At 43.3% G+C, this 27,091-nt stretch overlaps 1 long non-coding RNA gene across 1 annotated transcript; it reads right to left on the minus strand.

Moving 5' to 3' along the window:
* Window positions 1–4,837: 4,837 nt before the first annotated feature.
* On the minus strand, window positions 4,838–9,392 carry LOC135328262 (uncharacterized). Its single transcript, XR_010389067.1, has 2 exons — window positions 8,860–9,392; window positions 4,838–6,747 (listed from the first exon to the last, which is right to left on the minus strand). It is a non-coding gene; the product is annotated as an uncharacterized LOC135328262 (long non-coding RNA).
* Window positions 9,393–27,091: the final 17,699 nt, after the last annotated feature.

The raw sequence follows: 27,091 nt of genomic DNA on the forward strand, positions 1-27,091 counted from the left end.
GTTGACAGCATCCCCAAAAATTTTTTTCCCAAACTTTTGGAGTGTAGCCAAATCTCAATTTGAAAATCCCAGAGTGATAGTAGTGCTATCAAGTCCTCTCTGGGCTAGGTTAGGCTCCATTTGCACGCAGAACATGGACTTCCCAGTCTTAGAGGTCTGGAAATCTTTGCAGTAGACTATTTGATTTTCAAAAACACAGATGCAGGCAGCTTTTCAGACCAGTGCAGAAAATGATATTGTTGAAACTGCAAGTGCCCCAGCACCAGCCACTGCAGGCAAGCTCCTGGGTACCAGACACAGAACTTTAAAACTTTTTTGCACGTTTGTGTAGCATTCACAGAATGTGTTCAACAGACCACCTGCTCTGAACTGATAGATTCTTATGGTCTCCCTGAGACCAGTAAATATGAAGTTTTGAGCTAACACACTGTTTCAAGCACTGTGCTCCTAGTCCGAGATCAATTGTATGTGAAGAGAGCCATTTACGAACCTTGCTCAATGAGAACCTAAGATACAGGATAAACATCTTATGATTTGCAGAATCAAGTTCTTACATAAACCTGTTGCATGATTCATTGCTCTTTTGAAAATACCACAGGCTGTTTGTAAAATGAATTAACTGTACAAAAAAAGTAAAATGAACAAAGCCTGTGAAAATCCTGCTGTAGTAGGAACACTTCAGCTAGTTCTGATTCCAAGAAAACACCACCTAAAAGCTAGTTCTTTGGTTCTGAGGCTTCAGTGAACAGCGAAGTCCAGGGAATTGATGGAACTCATATTAAAAACACTGTATACAAAGAAATACTTTACAGTCCAGCTGTTTTTCATTTCTTGTGTATTTGCAAAAAATGAAATTATCCTTTAATACATAGTTATTTATGCTTTTCTACCCAAATGGAGCCTTCTGTGAATATTTTGCAGGTAACGCCATTCATAATTAATAACAAGACAACAAATGCCTGGTGCCTGAGAGATGACTTAATGTATGCTTCCAAGCTCAGCCAAGACCCTCGTGTGACTAAGCCAAGTGCACAGAGAGGAGATTGTGTAAGAGCATGCCTCTGCATGCTTGTGGAAATCCTGACTGTTACTATCTCTAGCTGTGACCCACCCACTTGGACCATGGTGGGCTTGAGCCCAAGCAACAGGCTCTTCCCAGAGTCCCTGGAGGCAGCAGCTCTGGCTGAGCTCCCCTTGCAGTGTACAGCAGGCCATTGTATTCGCACAAGCACACAAATGTCAGCTTTGGTATATCCTGTTACGAGTAACAGCTGAGACGCTTCGAAGTGGAGAAGATCACAGGAGGAAGTTTTTCCTGGCCTTTTTGCGGGAGTAGCTGGTGTGAGGGTCAGTGTTCCCGCTACGCATGCGGGCTCCTCCTCTTTTGCGCTATTGCAATGACATCCTTGAAGTTGATGTGCATTGTCCCCCAAGTCTTGTAAGGGGTTTACTGGTAACAATAGCAGCAAAGCCACAGCTGAAAAGCCATGTGCTTAATCTACAAGATTAACAGAAACAAGATGTCCTTGAGCAGGATAGGTTTACAGCAGTCTAGGAGGAGTTATTTTCTCCAAGTACAGAAAAGAAAAACTTTATAGCCTGTGCCCAGGGAGGCAGAAGCAGAGCAGACCCCCAGGGTGACTGTCAGCAATGGGCTACCGGCTCTCCTGCTGCTAATCTAAATGTATGGCTCTCCTCTCTGGTGGTGGGTGAGGTTTCTTTTTTGCATGTGCATGGGGGGTTTTGTTTGCTTTGACTAGGACGAGGAGGGAGTTCCTTGCTGACCTGTTTGCAGCTCTTTGTAGACCAGGCTGTGGATCCCACCTTTGCTGAGGACAAGACAGGGCAGCAGCAGCTGCAGTTTCTTAGCACTCTCTTCTCAGTAGGAAGCTCCCACCCTTGACTCAGCTCTGCTCAAGTACCCTGCAAGGCAGGGGAGGGGACTGGGGAGGCAAACATTGCCCAGATGAGAGGAAGAGAGGAAGGGGGTGTGAACATGTGGTGAAAGCTCCCTGAGCTGGATTATAGCTCTGCGATATATGTTCTCATTCTCTGCAAATGGGAACCATCACTGCAAGTAGTTTTTGGTGCAGTTTGTTCTGTCAACTGATGTTCTGAGGTGGTGAAGAGTAGATGTTGGACACAGACTGTACGATACTGCACCCACGAACACTCACTCACTCTGAATTCATTCATGTCCTTTCTGGCTTCCTCCAGTGCATGAAAGCCCATCCCTTTTGAAATATAAGATTTACTGTCTGTGGAAATCATAATAGTCTGCTATTGAACTGCACAGGGTTGGAGAAGCAAAAAGGGTGATGCCCGCTTCTGAATGACAGCCAATAAGCTCCACCTTCCAGTTCCAGTTCCACGTTGACACTCCAGGTATCTGTGGGATCTGTGGGATTTCTTCCCACGCCTCGTATTTATTTCTCCCCTTGTGACTCTGTAGTTCATTTGTTCACTAGACTTTTATTTGTATATCTGTTTTCTTTGATTTTGTCCATTTGCTCTTGCTGTTGGGTCTAACTGAGAGGCCTCTCTAAACATAATGGGGAGCCAAGAAAGGGAAGAATGTTTGATATTTTTGTATAGTTTCCAAACCTACCATTTACAGTGAGCTCCTCTGAAAACTGGTTTCAAAGTATTAGACTCTTTTCTAATCCTATCTGATAAAGATACTATCTCTTGTTGATATTCACCGAATCTCTGTAAACTCAGGTAATTATATAGATTTATACTTTTAAGTCTACCTATGTGTCCAAGAAGACTGAAAGCTCTCTATTTATGAAGAAAAAAATAAAAGATTTCTTTTGAGGTAAAGGGAAACCCTTACATGCTCAAACAAAACACATTCATGGTCTCCAGAAACAACTATTTTACCAAAAGACCGTACGAAGTATTAATTGTATAATCATTATTCACCAGCTGGAGGAACTCTGCTTATTAAGAAAGGCAAGATCTCCTAGGATAGGATGGGTTTGCACCTGCTTCCCCAGTAGCTGCTTTCTGCAAGAATGCAAAAGGAAAATCATGTGTGCACAAAACTTAGTCCTATCCCAGAAGTTTTAGTGCACTCAGTGTCTGTGTTTCACAGCTTTGCAGGTGTGGTGGCTAAATTAATTTGCACAACACTTCTCTGGGATGGTGTCCAAGAAAAGAATCTACACTTAGAGATTTGAAACTGAATTGCTTTGAATAATTTTAAGAGGAGTTTGGTGGAACTCTGGAGGATAGTGAAAGAGGTAGGGCACAAACAGAGAGGGGGATGCTGCTATCCAAACAGGATTTGGAAAGGTAGGAAGAGAGCATGGAATTAGAAAAGTTAAGGAAGGCATCTTTGGAAAAATAGGAAGGACACAGGAGACCATGTTAACAGTTAGCTTTGAGGATAGGGCAAAGATTATTTGCTTCTGTAAGGCCAGAAAAAAAGGGTGGGGGGAAAGATTGTTCATTTCATAGTGCTATGGGTAAAGGCACATGGAGCAGTCTGGTCAAGAAGGTAAGTGGAGAAAAGGCAGTGGGCTTCTGCTAAGTTTTACGTCTTTCTATTTAGGAAACTCCTTGTCTGTCACAGAGATCAGCAGCATCTGTAGGCTTTTTGGAAAATGCTTCCATACTTCAATGCTGTAGACACAACTTGATTGTTTCATATAGAGAAATAGAGTACAAGGCACTTTTGCTGGCTTCTTTCTTGTTGTGCATTATGTTCCCCTTTCATTTACGCTTCTCTGTCCAACACAGCAATTACTATCTACTTGCATCACTTGAGTCTCAAGCAATAGTAGTGTAAAATTGTGCTTGTGAAGATGTGATGGCCTTGTAGAGTTGTCAAAATATTTCACTGGCAAGACCTCAATAGATGTAAGTTCAGTTCTCTTAGACTTGAGTAGGAAGACCATGTATAAGATAATTTTTCTGCCACCTCCCTAAGCAAGAAGCAATGTTAGAAACCCTGGCCAAGAAGAATCCTACTTCATTTCAGATATCTGCCAATATAACTTCTAGGCTGTGCTTATGAACATAAGAAATACTAATTCTATGAAGGATTTCTTCTACAGTCTCTGAAAGTACATAGGTTGATTTTTGGACTCATAGAATCATTTCTGATGAAAACTTTCCTTACCAAATGACAGCAACTGTCTGTCTGTCTTGATTCAGAAACATAGAACACATCGCCTGCCACGCTCGTCCGCTACCTGAAGTGCTGTAAATATCTCTATGCTATCATGTAATTACAGCTATGAACAGTTTCAGAGCATATTGGCTGCTAAAATAAGGACGTTGACACCAAAAAACAGACCTCACAAAATCTGTCATCCCCTCACTTTTTTTTTTTTTAATATACAGTCAGCACTTACATACCTGTGAGCATTTTATACAGGTTGCAGATTCACTATGCTATGCGTGGTTTGGATGTGCTTGCCTCTGAGTTAGCCAGTCTCTCCTGCATCCCCACCTCACAGGTGGAAATGCTGGTGAGATATCCAAGTAGTTCTGCTTGTGGCCAGCCTTCATCCAGCAGGAGAAGCCCCAGACTAGGGCTTGTAAAACTGCCTGGACTGGAGAAGAGCCCTGTGGAGCCACTTGAACGTTTCTGTGCCCCTCTCCAGTGCCCATATTATGTATATATTTTCCAGTATGTGGAGTAGAAAAGTCTCTGCTCTGCTGAGTAATAGAGTTGATTATTTCTGAATAATTTCCTCTCTATCAATTGGCAAGTCATCCAATTATGCATGTATCTATTTTCAGAAGGCTTAGGAAGAGACTAAGGTCAGTGCAGTAGTGTTCAATTAATAGTAGAGAAAGTGAAGACTTAAGCACAGTGCATCAAAGACCTTGTCGTGCTTCTGTTAAGTTCTGCCAGTTCTTCACACGGTCTTTTTGAGTGATGAATACATAACCCAAAGTACAGGTATACAAGCTCTCCAAAGCAGCAATGTCTTCTTAAACCAAAATGATCTCTCAAATGAGCTTGCACAGCTACTGTGCAAATGAGTACCAGCCATCTGCTCCTCCATTGGCAAATGCTGACTGTGCTTCAGGAGCTGAATGTTGCTCCCATGTGGTTAAGCTCTTCCCCTGGCAAAAGGTGCTGATGTACAGTCTGATTTTAAACAATGAGAAGAATAACAGGCACAACAAAGCCAACAGTAAGCGGAGCTCCAGTTCCCTCACTTGGCCCAGTTCCTAGCATCAGACATTATATTTCAACAAAAAGGTCATCTTGATAGCGTTCAGGAGCTACTCTACCTGACACTTTTTCAAAGGTTGTCTGACAAGTAGTTCATGACTGCTCTAGCTATGTTTGCATCAGACCAAACCAAGAGAGCATACTCTCTGTGAAACAGGAACAAGCTGCTCCCTTCACAAGAGTCTTTTTCTTTTCTTTTTTCCTTTTTTTTTTTTTTTTTTTTTTGGTCTTAGAATCACTGGTGGAAGGTCAGTGGGTTTGGGTGTGGGACGGTGAGGTGCGCAGCAAGCAGCTCCATCTGGGGACCAGGGGCAGCCATGTGTAGCTCCAGCCCAGCAGAAGATACTACATTTCTCATTGCAACCTTGGTTGTCAGAGGGACTTCCTGCGCTCCACACCATTTGCCCAATGTGTTGAATCACTAAAATGCAAATGATTATATGTAAGCCTTTTAACCTTTTTTTAACAAAGATACATACACCTTTGTCTCTATCTCCCTACCCTTATGTTTTATATTTTTGATATTTATTGCACAGTTTGAGTATTTACTTAAAAGAAAATGTAATTCAATGTCTCCCCAAAGATTTGCTGTTCCCCATAAACATTGCCTAGAAACATCTGCTTCCCTCATATGGATCTCATAATTTGTGCTTTGGATTTCATCCAGAGCTGTGTGGAAAAGTGATGCCTTCCAGAGACAGAAACCTGATTATGAGAAACCTCAGGGACAATAGTGAGTGCCTTTGTAACTGATTTTGAAGAGCAGAAGCAGAGATGGGAGATACATTTTTTATGAAATGTTTCTTGCAGAGACTTGCCACACACTTTTTTGCTCTCTCACATTGGGCAGACTGATAGTTTTCTGGACCATGCTGCCTCAGCCTGCCTAAACCTTGGCCTCTCTGAGTTTTTGACCCTTTGGCCAATTCTAGCCAATTCTGTCAGGGAGAGAGCGGTCTCAAAGATGATTGTTCTTGAAGTTTCACCAACGTAGATGATTGGAAAAAGGAAAGGGCCTTTGTCTCTGAGTGCCCTGGTTGTGGCATTATGTTGTTAGATGTCAGAAGGTCTATGCAGCAGAGAATTTATGAATAATTTGAGAATTAAAAAAAGCTTTAACCAGTCACAGAATACAAATCTGCAGGACATCAGGCTTTTTCAGTTTCAGCGTGGCAGAAATAATTGGAAATGAAGCACTTTACAGCCTCCAAACAGCCTGAGAAACAACCCATGCTAATTCCTGTACAAACATGCATGCCAGAGCCTGACTGGGTGCTGCGCAGCCAGTGAGAGATGGGAGTGAGGCTTTTTCTCTTCATCTCCTTCCACCCCTCTCACATCTGTGGAAGACCATCCTATGCAGAGCAGTGATCCAAGAAGGAGGTGGAAGACAGCCGTGCTTTTTCATCTGCCTTCCCTTTCACCGGCTGACGGTGCTGGGACAGCCAGGAAGGGTGATGTGCTCTGCTCTTGTTGATGGCCCAGATTTACGGGATCTCCTCTCATGCCAGGGGCAAGACTCGGCACTTTTGGGGCACGGTCTTTCTGACAGTCTGTGGTGAAGAATAACAGCTTAGGTTAAAATAAATCAAATGAGGAAGGAGAAAGAATAAGAAGGGCAGATAATGGTAAAGATAGGAACTTGCCAGAAAAGGCAGGAATACAAAGTTCCTTTTAGATATTCGGTGTACAGGTCCGTGCACCTAACCATTTATCTTTTTCAGCACAGTCTGAGATAGAGTTGATCTAGTGGAGCGCCTGTCCATGAATGCAGAGTTCAGACATCTCTTCAGCCTGAAATGACCACAGTCCCACACCTCCTCTTTCTCCTCCAGCTGCAGGACAGTCCTGTAAACACTAGGTATTGCACTAGGCTGAATGGGACCATTATATCCTGTTCTGATTAGAATCTGCACAACAAAAAGTTTGAGAGTAACTGGGCCAAATTTGTAGTTACTCAAGTATTTTATTGGCTTCCACTCTGTATTTAGCTTTGCTCTGTGCTTGGTGTGGAGCTCTGGATAAATAACTGATCTGTGCTTTATTGTATTGACCTTCTAAACATGTCGCAAGACTTAATAGTTGCTCGTTAGTTCTGTGGGAGCAGGAACTTTACTTACGTTTCATGTGGTGCCAAATCCTCTGACAAACATTAAGAAACGGTCTGAGATTGTCATTGTCTCTGCACAGGAAAGGTTTTACCTCTGTTCAGAGTAGTGCTGTCATTCCACCCGGCTGTACGTTAGCTTGTGACATCCTACACTTTTTGGCTTTTGGTAGCTGTCCACACCCTTCCCTTGTGTTTGTTGTAATCTGTTACATATGTCGGTTTGTTTTTGTACGTGTCCTGACCTCAAATAGGAACAGGAAAATCTCTCTTTGGGAATAGCCATGATGAGGTACATATCCTTTATATCAGTGCTCAGGTTCTTTGGTTGTTTGGTTTGGGCTTACCACCCCCATATGTGCATTTTGGTCTTGCAAGCCCTTTGGATTTTTTTTATTGTATTTTGCCCAAACCTGCTCTTAGGGATAGGCTTGTCTCATGAGCAGTGCAGTTTGGATGCTCCCACATGCTGGTATGTCCAAATAACACAGGCGTCTAATAAATATGTCTATGTAAATTGTGCATATACAATAGCTGGGTTTGAAGCCTCAGTATCGTGCAAACCTGGACCATTGTAAATGCAACAGTTGCATCTTGACCAAGTGAAAGGAAATAGCCTCATTCCTTCACTGTCTTAAAACATTTAATTCTATCATGGTGCCTTATTTCTAATCCTCTACTTTCTGTCTCCTCCCTTACCTCTATGGAAACTTCTGTCTTCTCCTCTCTGCCCTCCAAGGACCCTAAGGCAAAAAGATCATTACTCTGAATGACTTAATGTTAAAATAAATGCTATTCACTCACTCCATCTCTTGGTCTCTCCTCCAAGTCCCCCATGAGGAGTCTGCCTCAGCATCGGCCACCTATCTGACCCCAGCTGAATGATATAACAGTGAAAACATAGGCAGTAATGTGTTGTTCTGGGATATCCTGGCTCCAATTTGCTCCACTGAGAACAGAGCTGCCAAGTTCCAGTCAGAAAGTGGAGAGAGGTCAGTATTTATGGGGTTTGAGGGATATTTTATGTCTTAAGAAGAAAAATAGAGTAAATTATTGTCACTAACTCACTTCTGCTGCACAAAATCACAAAAAGTATCATTAATGCTTGATTCCAGTAAAGATCTGGTGTGTTTACAACATAGCTCCCAACCTTTTTTATTTCTGCAGAAGAGGTGTCTGCTGTTTTTAATAGTGAAACATTCACCAAATGGTACACATAGAAAAGAAAGAGCAAAGTGAAACAAAACAGGAATATGAGTACAGTTTACAGCCTGTCTTCGAAATACAAGTATCACCGGGGTAAAAGCACTTCCTGGGCCATCAGCCATCTCTGGGCGTGGTTGTTTTGGAGGAGGGAATTTAAGTAGGCATGGAGTGGATGAGGCAACTGCTATGGTTTGCTTGAAATCTGAATGACGCTTTTAAAATTAATGTCCTCCCTCAGAGTTTAGGCTTGCCATCCATATCTGTTAAGCAAATATATCTAAACTTAAAGCCTAGCACAAAGATTATGCCTAAATAGCCTGCTGGGTATAGTGAACATCAGGTAAATGCTTACCTGTTTTGGTGAGTTGAGACCGCACATCCGTCTCTTCGAGAGCCTGCTCCTTTCTTCCCAGAGATCCAAGCCGCGGCTTGCCGGCAGAGGTGCAGGAGGGAGCAGGCTCTGCGCTTGCAGCCTGACACTGTGCCAGCCGGTGGTGATGCATCCAGCGAGCTCCGTGGGTCGGATTGTGGAAAATCCGATGTGTCATCGGCTGCGTGGCCACGGAGCTCCTGCACATCCTTCCCAGCATGTGTCTGCTCGCTCGCCTGCCCCGTGTGCTGCTCAGTCTTTGTAGGGCTTTACTCCCTGCTCTGTTACCTCCATTCTGTATTGCTATTACTGTTTCCAGAACTGAAGAGGCACCAGGTGGGAAATGAGGGAAATCGCTGCTTGTGGGCTGCCCTCTTTGGATAGCAGCTGTGTTGTTGTGCCTTCCCAAACTCGGGCAGCAGAAACTGCTGGGAGGAGAAGCCTCTCCAAGGTCTAGCGTGGCAGCGGCACTGAACGCTGCCTGACCTCATCCAGTTTCCCCGGGGATCCTGCTCCCCTCGTCACTGCTGGAGCCTGGGCCTCTGCCGCGGCACGATATCCAGGAATGGGACACGTGTGGGGATTATCCGCATGCGGAGTGTGTGCCTCTTCATGTGGTCTGCTTTAGACACAGGAGCATAAATGTTATATAGGGCAGCCGACTCCTTGGAAATAGGGCTGCTAAAGTGCCAGGTACAGAGGGTCAAGCTGCCCAGTTCTTGCAATTTGACCTTCATTCGTGTAATATACCTTCTGCTCTGAACCTAGGCGTGATAAAGATGAGGGGATGTGATCAAACAGTAACGCAATGAAACCGGCGTATTTTTACCTTTTAGCTGGGCAATCAGGGTGATCAGGTTTTAGGTGGGTGATCAGGGCAGAGCACAGCCCTGTATGCATCTTCATGTTTGGTAATAAACAAAGCCATATAAAAGATAAAGATTTTTACCACTCTCTACACTTCAGAAAAAGAAAAGAAAAAGCCCTCTGCCTCGGCAGGAAAAGGTGACTTCTTAAAGATTCACTATTTCCTTACATGAGAGAGCAAGGGGAGCTTGTTTGCTTGCTTTTGTTTTGTTTTTTGGTAACAGCATTGCTCAATATCTAATCTTCTGCAGAACACATAACTTCTGTTTCCTGTGTTATGAAATCCTGGAAACAGCCCTGGACTTTAAGGAAAGCAAGCTTGCTTCTGGAGAGAAGATGCAGCAAAAGAGCTCCCTCTCTTGTCCATTGCATGTTTTGGCCAGTTTTCCCAAGTGTAAGAGGATCGGGTTAAAACCAGGGTGAAATTGGCATTAAATTACATTGGATCGAGGGTTTATCTGAAGTATTCTGCTCTATGTCAACTTAATTCAAATGTTCACAAAATGTTGAGTAGTGAGCATTGGCATTTAATACCCAGCTGAAAAGAATCCAACTGTTTTTGATAAAGTACTAAAATATTACTTCTGAAATACGTATTTAAAATCACAGTGGGAGATATAGTCTTTCATGATATCTATAAGATATTAAGTAAAATATGGTTTTGATTATATTTTTCTCATCAGCTTTCATTACCAGGAAGAGTGAATTACAGAGTAAAAATAGAAATCTCTTTAATCCTCACTTTCAGAATCAGATTGGTTGGGCTAAATCTATTCGTGATGCAACTCCAGGGAAAAGATGTTTTAACAGGAGCTGTTGAGCCCCATCTATTTCTAACTGTTAATTACAGTGTAAAGCTAGAAACAATTTGTAAGGTGTCACCTTTCCAAGGTAGCTTTAACATTCTCATATGTATTAAATATGGCTTTTTGGGCACAACTGTAATAAGAGTTAGATGTTCAGTATTAATGGCTCACCGAATTTGTGCCCTGCCTTGTACAGTTAAGTAACTACATTTGTGTGCCCCATTTTCCAGTCGGAAGTATGCATTTAGTAGGGAAATGGCTAGGAGGGCATTTGGAAATGGCACTAGGAGGGCAGTTAATGGTACAAAGTTGCTTCTAAACTGTAAATGTTCACCGTGTTCAGAGTACGCTTTCTCTTATGAAACACATTCTCACCCTAGGTTTAATGTCCTGATTAACTGCATCACTAGTTTTACGACTTTAGTTAATTTTTTTCTACTGAAAGTAGATGATTTTCCTAGAGTCTTGCATTTAAAAGCTTTGCAGAAAATGGTTCTTAGTCATAGGAGTAACTAAACGTTTTCCCGTTGGTTATTCATCTGGCATGGCAAAGCAATTGCAGCCTTGTAACAGCCTTGTAACTTCTGCCCTACAAGAAGACAGTAACCAAGCGCTGTATAAGTCTATCTCCATTTTTTTCCTTAAAATTCCGGGCAGTACTGCCCTAAAATTCCTAAGCCTTCTCCTGACTTCTCTCCTCTCAAGGACAGGCTGATGTTTGTGAAGACATTTGGCAGCTACAGATTGGACTGAAATCTGCCCATCTTATCAAGGGTGGGGATGCCGACTTTGTAGAGAGAGCTGAATGACTGTGAACACCATTAAATGGATCCCTAGTACTCAAGATAAATGATGCTACTTTAAAACAGTGGGCAGAAAGGTCTTCAAAGACTGAGACAGGGATTAATTAAAGAAGGAAAACAGATCTTCCACCCAGCTTGGTTTCTTGCTTTTCTTAAAGAAACATTTCACTTAAATGAAAACCTCTCATTTCATTAACTTATTTGAAAGCATAATCTCAGCAATTTCAGATTTCTCGCTACTTCAGAAAGACTAGATGTGACAGATTTATTTTCTGTGTATTATGTCTTTCATTCATCCTTTTGTATAATCACAAAGTTTTAGGATGGTACTCCTACAATGTTTTGGAATTATATGGTTAGTTCTGGTACCTTGGTTTTAACTTATCACCAAAGCTGTTCTAGTAAGAGAGACGGCGCTTGGGAGCAGGAGTGGCCGAAGTGAAGATTTCTGCCTCTCCTCTTCACCCTGCACCTTCCTCTGCGGCCAGCGCGTGAGCACCGTCACCTAGCCCCAGCCCCACGGGGCACTGCTGCCCCATGGCTGCTCCCAGTCCCAAACGCTGCTGCCTCTGGGGACAGGCCGGGGGATTGGGAAAGGAGCATCTCTGCCAGGAAACCCGGTTTTACTTCCACAAATACCGTATTTATTTTGAAAGCGACACCTAGCACATTTCAGTTAGCCTTGCCAGACCATGGGCTACTGTTTCGTACAGGCTTTAAGAGTATGGTGTCCTGCTGATAAATCAAGTGAAAAATAATAGCAAAACTAAAACAGATGCTTGTATTATAAAAAAAAAACTTTTTAAAAAAGCTTGTTTAGCTGACCTTCACACAGAAACCCAGAATCCAGCTTAACTACTCAGTCTTTGCTGGCCTCAGAATATTTTTGCTGGTATTGTACTCTGGCCTCCCAATATTTTCTTTTTTTTATATATAAATCTCCATGAGCTACTGTGTAAATAAATAAGAAGCACAAGGCTGCGCTGTCTCTGGAAAGCGGAGTGTGCAGTGATGCTGTGCGTGAGCAGAGCTGCTGGTTATCGAACACCTCTCTGAGCTGCCAGCAGCCAGCCGCCCCATCTGACAAAACAGATTTTCCGGCCTGACTTTGAACTTAATGTCAACAGACAGAAAAGGATGGGAAAATGGTTGCGCTCGGCGGAGACCCCCAGCCGCAGACAGGCCCTGCCTCACGTTTGCCTCAGCACCTCACCGATCACGGTTAACAGCAGGGAAGTTCTCCCAGAGTGTTGCGCAGGCGTCAAGGCAATATGATGTTGATTTTCAGCTTAGTGCTTTTCAGTTTTTTCCATCTTTGTTAGGTCTTAAACAATCTGAATAGAAATTCAGAAGTAAACAAATGGTGGGGCGCTCTGGTAGGAACGGCTGGGGTTTGTGCTAACCGTAAAGTGGCTGGAAAACAGCTCAGACAATCATGCTTTTTTTGACATCTAAAGAAAGCCAGCTCACACCTTGGGAGGCTGTAATCCGTACACCAAAGCGCAGGAGAAGTTAGGCAGAGTGAGCAGTCTCTGATGAAGAGTCCTGCACCATCCCAAACACACAGCAATGGATGCAGCTGGGGGGTGAACCCCAATTTCCAGGGCCACTCGCTTCACGAGGAAGGTCGATAGGTTTCTCCTTATCTCTGTTTGTCATTGCTCCTGTCCCTCATTTCACTGCTTGCAAAGAAAAACACTCTGAATTGTCAGTGTCCCCTTCTGAGCCCCTACCAGTGCTAATTGCCTATGTTGTCTCTTCCTGCTGGAGCTTTACGCCTACGATTCTCTGAGCTTTCTTGTTGTTTTGTTTTAAAGATGAGCAAGAGGTTTATTTTATGTTGCATGGTGGTACCCGTGCAGTTGTCTCTTTATAACTGGTTAGCAAGCTTGTCACCTGCTGCCAACATCTGAAGACAGGAGCTTGGAAAAGATGGCACAATAAAGTGTACAAGCCCATAAAAGCACACTTACTGATTTGTCATGCTTTTCTGCATCCTGTTAAAATGAGCCCTGTTTTCATCCACAGTGTGAGGGCTGCTCCCATTTCCTGCCTGCACTTCCACAACAATGTTGCATTAGTTCCACGTAGGAACCTGGTGCCAGCGCTGTCAGTCGCCAGCCTCCAAGCACATCCCGCGGCAGAGAGCTCTGCTTTTCCAGGGTGTCCTCCCCTGCAGCACGGGCAGGGGGGAGCAAATGTGCGACTGTGATTTGTCTGCTCCCCTGGGGTGCGAGCGTAGAAACTGGACTGGTGGGAGTCTGATGTGGGTGGATCTGCTAAATACCAAATCCTCTGCCACCTCATGAGGGAGGTTTTATTGACAATGAAGCCCCTTTTCCAAAGCAAAAAGGTCAAGTGTGGCATGAAAGTCCCATGTGAGTTGGGGAGAGAGCGAGCGGCTTTCCCAGGCTCCCTGTGCCGGTGGTAAAGGGTGCTGCTTCCCAGCCCTGCCACCCTGGGAAGGCTGTGGAGCCTGCTGGAGGTGTGCTGGCCCTCCGCTCCCTGCTCCCCTTGGAGCCTTTTCCCTGCTGCTTCTCTGCAGGTTGACCTGACAGCCGGGCTGGGGGCATCCCTAGCACAGGGGTGCCCTGGTGATGTTGGGCTCCCAAACAGTCCCCCGCCCCATGAGGGAGGCCAGGGGGCCGGCAGGACCCCTGGGATGGCAGCAGCCCTGAAGGGCCTGGAGAGAGGGAGGGCAGCCAGCGTGGGGGTGCTGGGCTGTTTCATCACCAACTGTGTGGTCAGAGGTACCTCCAAGTGGCGAAAACGGACCTTTTCTCCTTTTGGGTTTTCCAGCGCGCAAGTACCACCTTGGGATGTGGTATGGGATATCCCCCTACCTGTTCCTTCAGGCTCCGCAAATTCCTAGACTTCATTACTTTTTCATGTTATTTTGTATTGGAAGTGATGCAGATGTGGGGACTTGGACCTGTGCTGTGTCTCAGCCACAAACAATTTATTGTTCTAATCCATGAACAGGAAACTGAGTCCTGGTGCTTTTTCCATTCAGGAGGGCCAGGTCTTAGAAACTCCTTTTTGCCCTTTTCCTTTGTCTCCTCTGCCAAAATTTGTGCATGTGGCTTGTTATAGAGCACAGGAGGTTCTGCCTTGTGACATTGTAAAGCTCAGTATATCAAAGGCAAGGAAATATAAACTTGTTAGAGCACGCAGAAATTCGGTGAAATGCCTGTAGTAAGGAGAGGGAAAACAGCCTTCCTGTGGAGACATCATAGCTCAGAAGCATTGGGGTAGTATTGCTCTCAACCCACGGCAACCATCTAGCAGAAAAAAGAGGATGCAGGGAGCTTTCTGTGCTCAGGCAAAAAAGCTGGGCAGGATAACAGCCCTAGTAATGGCTCTATAAGGCTTCAGCTGAAAGCAGCATCTGGAGCTCCTAAGGAGGTGGAGGACAGGCGAGGGGAAGGCTGTGACCTTGGTCTTGCAACTCAAAGTGGCAGAGCGGGTCTCGCGCAGACGGGTGGGATGGCTGGGCCCTGCTCTCCTCAAGTGTTGTTCAGATTTCCAAAATGCTTCTCAGCACAAGAGGCCCAAAAGGAGGAGGACATTTTGCATGCTCGCAATACAGCTGTAAGTGGCTGTCGGACACGAGACTGCCCCATGCAAAGGAGAGCTGGGCTCCCGGGACAGTCTGGTGGAGGGGTAGGGCCTCTCTCTCCTTGCACAGTTGTAAAGGCACCAGAATGAATGACTCAGGAGATGTATTTAATGCTGGTTTTGTCTGAAGTTTCATTTAATTCTGAATTCAAAGTATTTTCTTTGTTAAGCTGTGCCTAAGTCAAGCATTTTTTTTGTCCTTCATATCGTGACATTATCTCACCCTTGAAGGGAAGGCAGTCTAGATGCTACAGCGGCCCAGCACAGAGGAAGAATTACTGCCTACCCTTCTTACACCACTGCAAAACTTCCACCTCCACAGAGCATCCTTGTTCTGTGAAGTAAGGAAGGGGGCGGCTGTTACTGTCTGTAACATTGCCTGACTTTCTAATATTGTAGTTCAGATAGTTTTATGATGGCAGGAGAGTCAGACGTTAGGGAGGCGTAGCAAATGGGCTGTTGTACAAGCCTTGTAGGAAAAGATTGATAGCTAGATTGGTTGCTTTGACACATCTGTGAGTCTCATCTCCCATGTGCTTTTAGGAATACAGAATGTATAATTTACCTTATTATATAACAGCTCAACAGATCTGCACTTCTGTGCCTTCTCTTTCTGGAGCAGCTTGGAATAACACGGCTCTGATATTAACCTAGTTTATGACCGTGCCTGAGCCAGCTCCCCGGGCTGGTTCATTGCACAGCGCAGAGAAGGGGAGGTGTGGTCTGAGGGGAGCAGTTGAAAGCACAGAAGGAAAACTGTTAAAATGAGAGAGATTGCCTGTAAGAAAATAACCACAAAAATACTTTGAGAAACTGGAATGCCTTTCCTGGAAAATATAGAAACGTTTTTTGCCGGCCTCTCTGAGGTCCCATTGCGTAAGAAGAAAGTGGTAAAGAAACCTAACTCATGTTTTTATACCAAACCAAAGTGTCTTTCTTTCTTAATAATATACAAAAGGTGTTTTGTTTGTTTGTGTGAGGCAAATGGATCATTCTGTGGGAGTACAAAACGGCAGAGTTTACAGCTGTACTAATGGAGTGCAGCCTTGCCACTGCCTAGCTCGGGCAGGCCTGCAAATGCCGGCATGTGCAGCGGGGCTGCTCAGCCTGGGGGTGGAGAAATGGAGCCTTCTGAGTTACTTTTTTGAGAATTCCTCTCGGTGTTCACTGTTAGCTAACTTCTTAATGAAGCCTTGTGCTTTGATACAAGGAATCAGGATGTATGTGCATGGGAGGGGGTATGTGTATGTACGTATATAAAGGTATATATGCTCTGTATACAAAGTATTTAGTGCAGCTCTTTCTGTACCACAGGATATGTACAAAAAATGCACCTGTTCAATAGGAATGCTGAGTGAAAAAAGTAAGCCTCTTTCAACCTGTTAGAATTAGCTCCTGTGTGTCCTTTGCTAGTGGCTCTCCCAGTGCATGATGCTGTTGGGGTAAATGTACGTCTTGTTTGACAGAGGGAGGTGTCAGCCCTAAGTGCGGTGGGATCGGCCAGTGAAGAGGTGCCAGACCTGCCTTCGCTCAGTCTGAGGACTCTGGGCAACCTTTGCTCTCCACAAATTTTGTTGGTCTTGGATCAAAACCAAGCAGGGACCAATGCTAAGCACATTTTTTCATATGGCTAAAGTTTTAAGACATCTTGGCTTGTAGCAAATAGGGAATTTTACTGCTGTTCAGAAAGAGCAAAAATATTTCAAAGCAGCAACGGTGCCTTCCAAAAATGGGGTCAAGGCCCCGCTCAGCTCACCCAGGCAATCAAGCTGCAGGCAGCCACCAGTCTGTCTCCTGAGAGACTATGCAGTCTTACGTGCTCAACGGGCGCAACACCTCTAGTCTGATGGCCAAAGTATGGACAACTCCCACATCCAAGCAGATACGTGAACCAGAGCTAATGTGTTGCTCAATGCATGTTGCCAACTCGTGGGCTCAAGTATTTCTCTTCTTGCCTCTTATCCTCTAGTTTTGCTTTCCTCTCCTGGTCAGGTCGCTGGACCTTACTTGATGGTAGGCAGGTCCCAGTTTGAGATACCACCTGGCATCTCAGCCTTTGCCTTGCCAATTAGACATGTGTGCCCTTCCCTTGGGTCCTCCAGTTTCTGACCACAACACCTTTCTCAGCTCCTATCCTCTTCTGCCTTCACTCTTGTCTTTATTCAACCACCCGCATCCCAGCTGCTGTTCCCATCACTGGAATTTGCTTGGCCAGCATTGCTGTAAGTAGACGCCCAGGCGATGTGGCTGAGTGCAGGAGGCTACTGGAATATGGCAAAACAAAGGGCCGACACATTGTTAAATGCCACTGCAGAGAGGGACTCCCGGCAGTGAGTGAAGCGGCCTGGAACGGCCTCAGCCCCAGGGCTTGGCGGTTTCTTTTTCTCTGCCATATTGACTTAACTTTGCAAGAAGCCCTTCTTGACCACATCTGAGCATCCCTGCAGAGTTGTCTCTTTGTTAACTCTCTTATCAATTAAAGCCTTGCTGTAATCCAAAGGACCTTTCTGGTTTCTTTTCCTGGTATGCCTTTAATTGGAAATGGTTCTTATCCATTCTAACCTGCTACTTCTTCCACTACAGAAGATATTTGAGGCTTTTCTCCCCAGTTCAGAGCCTTCTTTTGTGAGTTTACCAATCCTCAGGTAGGAAGAGGAACAGCTTACTTGCATTTGAAGCTGGCTGAAAGTGAACTGCAGGCCTTGGGCTTTGTCACAGCCTTGTCTTGTATAAAACAACAGCAACAACAGAGCCCGGTGGAGGTGTCCTTTTTTTTCCATCATGGAACACTTCAGAAGCCAGACAGGTGATGCCTTTCCCACACGACAGACTGTAGCAACGATAAACTCACTCCTGGTGATTTTTCTAAGAGAGCTGCTTGGTTTGGAGAATTCATTTCCATTGTATTACTTAGTTCAATTCTTTTGCACTTGGTAAACATACTTTTCCTTTACTTTTAGATTATGTTTGTGTAGCTTGATAGAGAAATGGGCTCTGGCTTCTGCAGAAAAAAGAAAACTCCCCTGTCCTTTGAGAGCCAGTGTTCATTCATCTCCTTGCCGTCAGTGCATTTTTCTGTCGAGATCCCCACTCTCTGAGCTCATTACATTCCACATCCCCTCTCCCCTCCAGGCCTCCGCAAACGTCTCCCACTAGCCCTGGAGTCTGACCTCGGACCTCAGTTACTCTCCCTATCTGACCCCAGCTGTGGATCCTGGCAAGCCTCCAGGTTGGGAAACTGCTGGACAGAGAGAAAATGACAGAGAAGTTTTCCTTACTTGATTCTTGTTCTCCCTAAGATGCGCAGCAGCTGCAAGAAGAGGTCATCGCTGTGTACACAGATTCACTCTTTCTGAAAGAATAATCTTTTTGAAAACTTGCCCCATATTAAGGGCGGAAGTACGTCTGCTTTCTGTACCAGTTGGTAAGAGCAGAGTGATGCAATATCAGGTTTTGACACAGAATCCAGAAACCGTTAGAGAGCTCCGAGGGCTGGGGGCAGATCAAAGGTTTGGGAAAGGAGAGACAGCAAGTCTAAGTGCAACTGAGAGACATTCAATTATGCTTTAACCCAAACCATAGCTTTCACCAGTCACCTTACTGCCTTCAAGTATGCATTTTTATTTCTAGCTATAAATCAGTCCTCCTCAATATCTAGCAGTTTTACCCAAAAAGAAACTGGCCGGTATGTGGTAGAATGCAAATAGCAATTGGAGGAGGGATGATATCAAAACACAGTAATGCAAGCTGACATGTTTGGAATATCTGGGAACAGTGACCTACTGGTGATCTCTCTCTCACAGTAATTGTAATTGACAGGCTGCTGCATTTGTAATAATTTACTCACCTGGAGGAAAAGTAATCAGGTAGATGTTTTGCAGCAAGGTCTCAAGAAAAATTGTCTCCATACACACCCTTTCTTCTCTGAGATGTTGGGTAAGCAATTCCATTTCATTCTATTCCCATTTTTTATGAAAGTAATACATCCCAAAGGTTAAAGGATCTGTGAGATTTATGATGAAAGGGTAGTGACCTGCTGCAGGGACTGGTATTTTATACCCCTGGAGTATCTTACCTACTCTTCTTGGCCTTTGGCAGTGTTTTGTCTGACACTCACTACTGCATTACAGGTTGTCAACCTTCAGTTTCTGAAAAATTTCACCTTTCTTTGTCCAAAATAGAAGCCAAACTCTCTTAATTTCAAAAGAAAGTTTGAGTGAATGAATGGATATATTTATCCACAAAGAATGCTCTAAGCTCTAGAAACAAGCTCGCTCACATTGAGAGTGTTAACACTGAACTCTAATGATGTTCTTACCTATCAGTTAACCATTACTAGCTATTTCTTGGCTGATAATTTTACAAACAACTATTCAGTACCCCAAGATTATGGACAGTTTTATTTTACAGGCAAAGAGTAACCACGGTGTCTGTCTCACTTCCTCCACTCCAACGCTTAGTTCTAGCAAGCAACCTAAAAGTAAATATCTTCCATGAGTAATTTTTTCTCCGAATGCTAGCATTAATTAGTGAACATTAATGTCCTTGCCAAATTTTAAAATGAAGTCCTATGGTGGCCATGCCTTTGTGTGCTCCTGACCTGTGCAAGTAGCTGATAAGTAATTGTACTTGCCCATACATGTGGCCCAGTGGTTGCCTCACTGGTGACATCTGTGCAATTACGTCAGAGAAGTGGATACAGATAAATAAATAAGGTGGGTATGTTCAAGCATATGTCTATGCTCATACAACATACATTTTGAAAAATCTATCTGCTGTTTTGATAGAACTGGGACAAAAAGTTTCCTGGGTAAAACTGGACTTTACCCAAATGCCAGTTTGTGTGCTGAAAACGTTTTTCACAAGTGCATTTCAAGTTAGCTCTTCTGGGAAATGTCACTGGTGGAGCTGTGAGATACTTGTAGCATCTCACAATTTCTTTTCCTCCAACAGGAAAATTGACCAAACTTGCTGTCACTCTCCAGGTGGGAACTGAGATATGACGCTATGACTGTGCAAACCAGGGAACCCAGAAATTGCAATGTGGCATTCTTGGGAGCCGGGGAACACCATGGCTCCATCTCGGGGGAAATCCAGGTGTGCGCCTTGTTCCCACCATAAAGAAATCCAGGTGCATTCACTGGGAGAGAGCTATGGTGCCCTCCAGTAGGTCACATTCTAGGTACAAATTACTCAAATTCTCCTATGAAGTCTGGAAGAGATTAAGGAATTAGAGATTTCCTAATCTATAGTTTATTCTGTGTCACTTTTCCCTTTTGCTGGAAAAGCCATTTTTGTCTGGGAGCCTGCAAAGACATTTGACTGTGGGAGTATGGCTTTTTCTCGAATGAAGATTTTTCTACCCCGGGCATCTGTAGATCAGCACAAATAGCTCTTAAATATAACACACTATATACGTACATGCATACACAGGCTCTTTTAAATCACACACTCATTTCAAGACAAACATTGATAGGGATTTTGTAGTCAAAAGAAAAATATATTTGTGAAAATACAGCTATCAATGATGCAACCAAAATTGGTGTCCAAATGTCTCAGCAGAAGACACAACCTGTATTCTGTTTAATTGTTGTTTTATATCCAGACAGCTCGTTCTCAATGGATGATACTTTAAAATTCTTCTGGTAAAACTTGGTGGCTTTGTGGCAGGTACTTTGTCCTGGATGAAACACATCACTTGTATAAATCAACTGTAATTTGGGAGAGTGTAGTATTTTTTGGTGGATTTGGCACAAGTTTATTCTTTCACTGAAATACAAAATCCTTTGAAGTTTTACTGATCATTCGGCACAGCAAAGCTCAGTTTTGTTGAATAATAGCTAAGGATTTCAATGGTGGTTTTTTGTCCCTGCTGTCTGTAAAAGAGACTATCCCTTTATTAGGGCTATTGCTCTTTCTTTTCATTTCATTGCATATTCTGCCTTTAATGAATATATCAGTATTTCTTTTTAACTTCCATGTGATAAATCCTCCATAAAGTGAGTATGATCTACATATTCTTTCTCTTCAGGAATCCCTAGGATAATAATTTCTGGTGAATGTTTGGTTTTTCAATGTTTCTGAATGGCAATGAACCATCTGACAGTTATACTACTTTATTGATTTTGCTACTGGTTTTCTTCCATGTTTTTTCTACCTTTTTGCACAGCCTTCCTGTATAAGTCTCTCTCTAGAAATTTTCTTTTTCCTTGATTTTCCTTATGTTTGCTCTAATTTGCTCCAGCTTTACTGCCCCTTAGAGGCCAGTTTGGGATTACCACAATAATTCACTTGTCTCTGTGTGGTACCACTTTGACGACACTTTCCCAGAAGCAGCCTTGGTTGCTTCTCTGGTGCAGCTTTCAAAGTTCCCTTAAATCTGCCACTTGGGAACTATTTACTATTGCTGTTGAGTTCTTGCTTTCTTTTATTCTTTAAAGCTTTTTTATGGAGGGACTACAGCAAAATCCTGTCTTATATGTGAATATATCCCAGCTTCTCAGAGCAAATGATGGGCTCTGATCTTTAGAAGTAAAACCTGGGGGAGGAGAGGGGCACAATGAGGAGGAAGATCCATTAATTTAATCTAAGGTAGTTTAACAGCAATGACTTTTGCCTCTTCAGTTCTTGTTTGTTTAAGCTTCATTATTTCAAATGGGCCAAAGCTATCTTTCCAGCAGGAAAACGCTAGAGACATAATTAATTCAAGGCATTTGGTGTTTCCTGTCAAGATGGCAAGCATTCATCATACTGTGAAGATTATAGTGCTTCAAGTCCACTCAGGGGCAGATGTTGAGATAATTTTCCTGGCATACCTCTCTGCACAACTCACACATCTCTTAATTTTGAATATTTCCTGTTGCTTCCTCCATAGCTAATTCCAGTTCCTCATACTGACCCGCAGGGTCTTCAAAACCTCCTGTCAAAACCATTGCTGTCACTCTGCCCAGCCTCTCCTGCGGCCTTTGCCGCTCCCATGAGGGGTGGCTCGAGCTTGCCCTGTGCTCCGAGGAGGAGCGGGACTTCCCAGCCCGCAATGCTGGGATGCTGGCCACATGGCCTTTCGATGGTCACCACTGCTGAGCACCAAAGGAGTCCGTGCCTGGGGGGCAGGGAGCCCGGAGCACTGCACCACCGTGACCAAGCCGCTGTACGCCACTTCTGGGTCTGCCAGGCAGTCACAGCAAAAGAGGTGTAGGGGCGAGGGGACAAATAATGAAAAACAGAGGCGAGAGATCCGGGGGATTTAAAGGAACAAAGCATATGGCTGCATAGCTGGGTACAAGCCAACTCCAATCTTGCAGACATAGTAGTGTGAAACTGTGTTTCAGAGTGAGACAACCAGGAAAGAAACTCTCCTTGGCGGCAAGGCTCTCCAGTGCGGTGCTGTGCCCCCAGAGAAAGCTTGTTCGCAACTATCTGCACCGGACAGTGTGGACACATGCGATGACAAGGAAAGGCTTGAACGAGAATAAAAATAATATCTTTAAATATTTATGTGATCTGGTAGCACTCGGATTCCACCATCAGAGTTTTCTCTTGCCTGGCTCTTTGCGTCCTGTCACCACCCTCACGCTGCTGTCTGGAGGATACAGCGTCTCAGGTTCTTTCTCTCTGCATTAGCAGAAACTGCGTGGATCGCTGGAAGAACATTTCTTTTCACAAACTGTCGTGGTTCAGAGATTAGGCATTCAGTTGAAGAGTGAAATGACCTTATGATTTGTCAAAGGTCCAGCAGGTTAGACTTCAGCTTAGCAGAAAATGATCAAATTAGATGTGATGGATACATAAGAAGTCCATAGTATGGCCCTGTCTTGTGACTGCACTGAAATTAAATCTGGCTGACGATGGTTTTAGAAAAGTGAATGCACCGTCTAAATTTGACAGCTATGTGGTTGAACTGATAGATACGGAGATTATTGTTGGCACACAGTTAAAAAATACAATTACACTGTGTTTAATCAAAGGGTCCTAGGCTGGGATAAGCCTTGGATCCCTCCTCTACATGAATAACAGCCTTTGGAACAAAGGAAGTTCTGCATAATGTTATTTAGTCTGCATGAACCACTAACTATATTTCAGACCCCTGATGAAGTCACTGCTTAGAAACCATTAAGAGATAGTGTACAATTGATGTGATATACTTTGCTTTAGTTGGGAGACATGCTTTCTGGCAAGTAACCCATCAGTCAGGTCCAGCATGCACACACAAAATTACCAACACACGAAGATACAACAAATGAGAAAAATGAAACTCTCCGCTGCCCTGGAAAAAGCTTCCCTTCTTGAGTGTTCCAACGCCATTCTCTGTGTTATTTCTAATCTTTAATGTAAGTTATAATAGAGATTTGACTGAAAGGAAAAGTCTCCCAAGATCAGTTTGATGTTATAGAAAGTATGTCTCCTGGCCTCCTATCAAACTTTAATGTGCTGTTTCAGTTACAAACTGACACTAGTGACCAAACGAAGAAATGCATTCTTTGCTTCAGTTAAAAGGATCATCTTTTCTGTATGAAATACAGGCTGTGGCTGAAATACAGCCACAGAATGAAGACGACCCATAATAGAAACGGATATCTTGAGCCCCAACACATTATTTGCTGGGAGAAACATTTTAATTTAGTTACACTGTTCACCCCTGCTCAAATTCATTAAGCAAATTAAATTAAGAACGTAAGGCTAATCACGTGGTACCAGGCACTGCAGCTGTAAAACCTTACAGCGTGAGTGAGAAATGGAAGCATGGTACATAAATGTCATTCATTGCCTATCACAGGATAAATTAAAGTCGAAGAACAACCTTTCTTTTGTGCAGTCTGGAACAGAGACCTGAGCCTTGAAGGGAGAAGATTTGGACCAAAAGACAAGTCATTCTTTTATCTAGTTGTAATTAACTGCAGGTGGTTTCTGCTAACATAATGCAGATTCGAGTCTTATTTATCTTTTTTGGAGACAGTGTAGCTATCACATTTTTAGGAAAAGTCAGAGGAAAAGAAGTAATTGTTTTCTTATTATGATAGATCACATCTTTCTGTTGGAATTTTTGGTTGTTTTTTCTTTCTGTTGAAAATGATAACACTGGTAGCACTCTGACAGAAGAGCCAAACATTATACGGAGCAAAAAAAAAAACTGGTAAAGGCCTGAGTTAGCACCATTAAAGCTGAGTCCTATCTATCAGAACATCTATGAAAATTGCCTGCTCGTCTCTCTCTCTCTGCCAGTAAGTCAGTATCATCAAAAGCCTCTTACTCATTCTTACTCTGTATTTTTTCAGTAAGAGAAAGATATTTAAATGGTGTCTTTATTCCTGCTTCTTGGCTGTGTCAGCTACAAAACATCATAACCCTGACACATTTTTTCCTCTCTCTCTGTCTTTTACCTTGGCATAAATCAAGAATAACCCACTGGAAATCAAGGCAATATAAAGCTGTTGGGACCAAGCTGGGGCTATTGTTTCTATTCCACATGGACCTGAGAGCAGACATCTGATACTGTGTTGTTTGACTGTTGCCTGTAATCATATTCCTCTCTGGAAACCTAATGATTCTTAAGGGAGTCCTGAGCTCTGGATATTTGGCCTCTTTCTGTTCCCCTCATTTTCCAAAGAGAGAAGGGGGCATAACACCCAATGGCAATGTTGAGAAGTACAATTAATCAAAACTGGATAAGATCTGCATGGAATTTGCATGGCTTGGGAATTGTATGACATGGCTCTGCAGGGATGGTTAAGGGGAGCTGGCAGTAAGGGCTTTGCATCAGGCCGCATGGAAAGTAGGGACTACAGATTTCACTTTGCTGCAGACAGCCTTACTTGTGGGTGGAGGAAAGGGAAAAGGTGTCTTGATTTGCATGCTTTTCTCCCTGTGTTTAGCGCATGGCACAAAAGGCAGCAGCAAGAGAAGGCTTGTGCCCTGTGCTCCGTGCTTTTCTTGGATGGGGAAGAACGTAGTGTTACTCTCCATTAGGGCTGCAGCTGAAGCAGGTTGGCACGGCTGGGGCCAGCAATGCTCCTTAGCACAAAGTAAACAGCAGCAAAAGCTGCTGTGACCTCTCTGAATCTTTTCTTTGTTACACATGGCCACTAATTGCATGTTTCCACTGCAACTGCAAAAAGAGCTGAAATATGAAACTGCTCCCCTACCTTGGTTTTTAAGGAGGTATCAGGCTTTGGCAAGTTTGGACACCTGTAGCAATTGACTTCTTTCCAGCACAAGTCCAAAGGGATTCGTCTTCCCAGCAAGTCATTTTCTTCCTGAGGGGACAAAGGGAGGGGATGTGAGAGAAGACAGCACATGGGCAAAACATCTGCAACAAGAAAATGCTGTGAAGGTTATGGGTTGGGAGAAAGGAGAAAAGAAATGGAACATGGAAGACCATATCTCTGTGATAGCTACATTTGACATGTCTAATTTCAATATTGGTCAGTATTCTTGGGAACACAGTTGAGTAGGAAGAGGTGCTATCGCGTTAATGCCTTTAAGAGGGGCTGGAAAGTCTTAGGGATGCAGGGTAGGTAAATGGTTGAGGTGATAGGATACGGATCACATCACCTCTTCCTTCACCTCCCCAAAACACGCAGCATGGCTGAGAGCACTGAACATACCAGTATAGATTCCTGTCTTGGGTACCTGGGAGAAGGTCTGGGGCGACTCTTCTAATATAATCAGGGTCAGATTTTGGCCAAAGCTGTCAGAAGGCATTAGGAGACTGCTGCAACATCTGCAGTGGGCAGTGGGATGCTTCTTTTAGTGCCACACCAAAGTGCTCCCTCTTGCTCAACATGGGTGTAGACCCAGCTATGACTTTGGCATATAACTAGGGTTTCTGACTGTTTGATTTCTTTTTTAAATGCCTGTGCTTAGTTTTGTGAATTATGAACTGTTTTCATGTTTATAGTGCAGGTTTTATAAATTTAAAATTAACACCCAAAGCATCTTATTCCAAATTTTCCTGATGAGTATGATTTGTTGTTCTTGTCTAATTCAAGAATCTGCATCCTAAAACTATTCAGCTTCTAAAAAACTGAATTTGAAGACACTAACCATTTCATTTCAAACAGCTGAATTTTAAACAATGGTTATGAGATGCTGTTCTTTAGTTTTTCTTTGATTTAAATCTAAAGTCAAGAAACTGTGTGCTTATCTGGCACATAAGCATGGAACTTGATAAGTGGTATATGCAAGCAGAAGTTCTGGTCCCCAAGGAATATTGTATAATACTGCATGGGTAGGAATAATATATATGTATGTATATACACAAAATGCATTATAATCACCTATAAATGTGTGCACATGGATTTGTAACTAACAGTCAATGACACTAGCTTGGATGCATAAAGCCTATAGTATGTATTACAAAATAAAAACTCACAAAAAGAGAATTAAAAAGTGGATAAATATTACAAAACATGGATTTAACTGACCGTATTTGCTGAAAATCTTTAAACTCTTTGAAGACCGTAGTTACAAGATCACAATGTACTTGATTTCTTATGAAACAGAAGTTATTCAGTCTTCCCAACTGTACTAATTCACACAAGTATGATTTGTGCTTGAAATTTGTAGCATATTAATGGATTTTAAGTGGTTCCAGCAATTCCATTAAAAGAGGATGGAATAAATAAGTGAACAGTTTGCCAAAGGTGGAGAAGCCACAGTTGTGAAACCAGCCAGTGGTTTATGTCAAACACAGTCATTTTAAAAATATAGTGGTGAATTAAAGTAAAAGTGACTTAAAGATTAGGTATTCTACGAAGTGTTGTTCTAAACGAAGACAGGGGTATGAGCAGTAACATCTGGATGAAATAAGGCCCCATTTGAGAATGAAAGTAAAATACCATTGCTTATTTGAACAATGTCTGTGTTGGAAAGTAGAACCTAATACTAAGAATCTCTGGAGTTTTTGGAAGAGGGACAAAAAGTTTACAATTTGACACACAGTTTTCAACAGTTTTATTGTCTATCTTAAATTAGACACTTTGAGGTAATTTTGGCATCCGCTTATGGCATACTCAGTGCCCCTGGCCACCCTGCCCGATTTGGGTGTGTTGGGGTGTAAAGTCAAAGAAGGCGATATAAAGCCAGCTGAATAGAGGGTAAATGTAATTGCATGATCACTTC

The sequence above is a fragment of the Dromaius novaehollandiae genome, chromosome 4 (assembly GCF_036370855.1).
Source record: "Dromaius novaehollandiae isolate bDroNov1 chromosome 4, bDroNov1.hap1, whole genome shotgun sequence".
NCBI lineage: Eukaryota > Metazoa > Chordata > Aves > Casuariiformes > Dromaiidae > Dromaius > Dromaius novaehollandiae.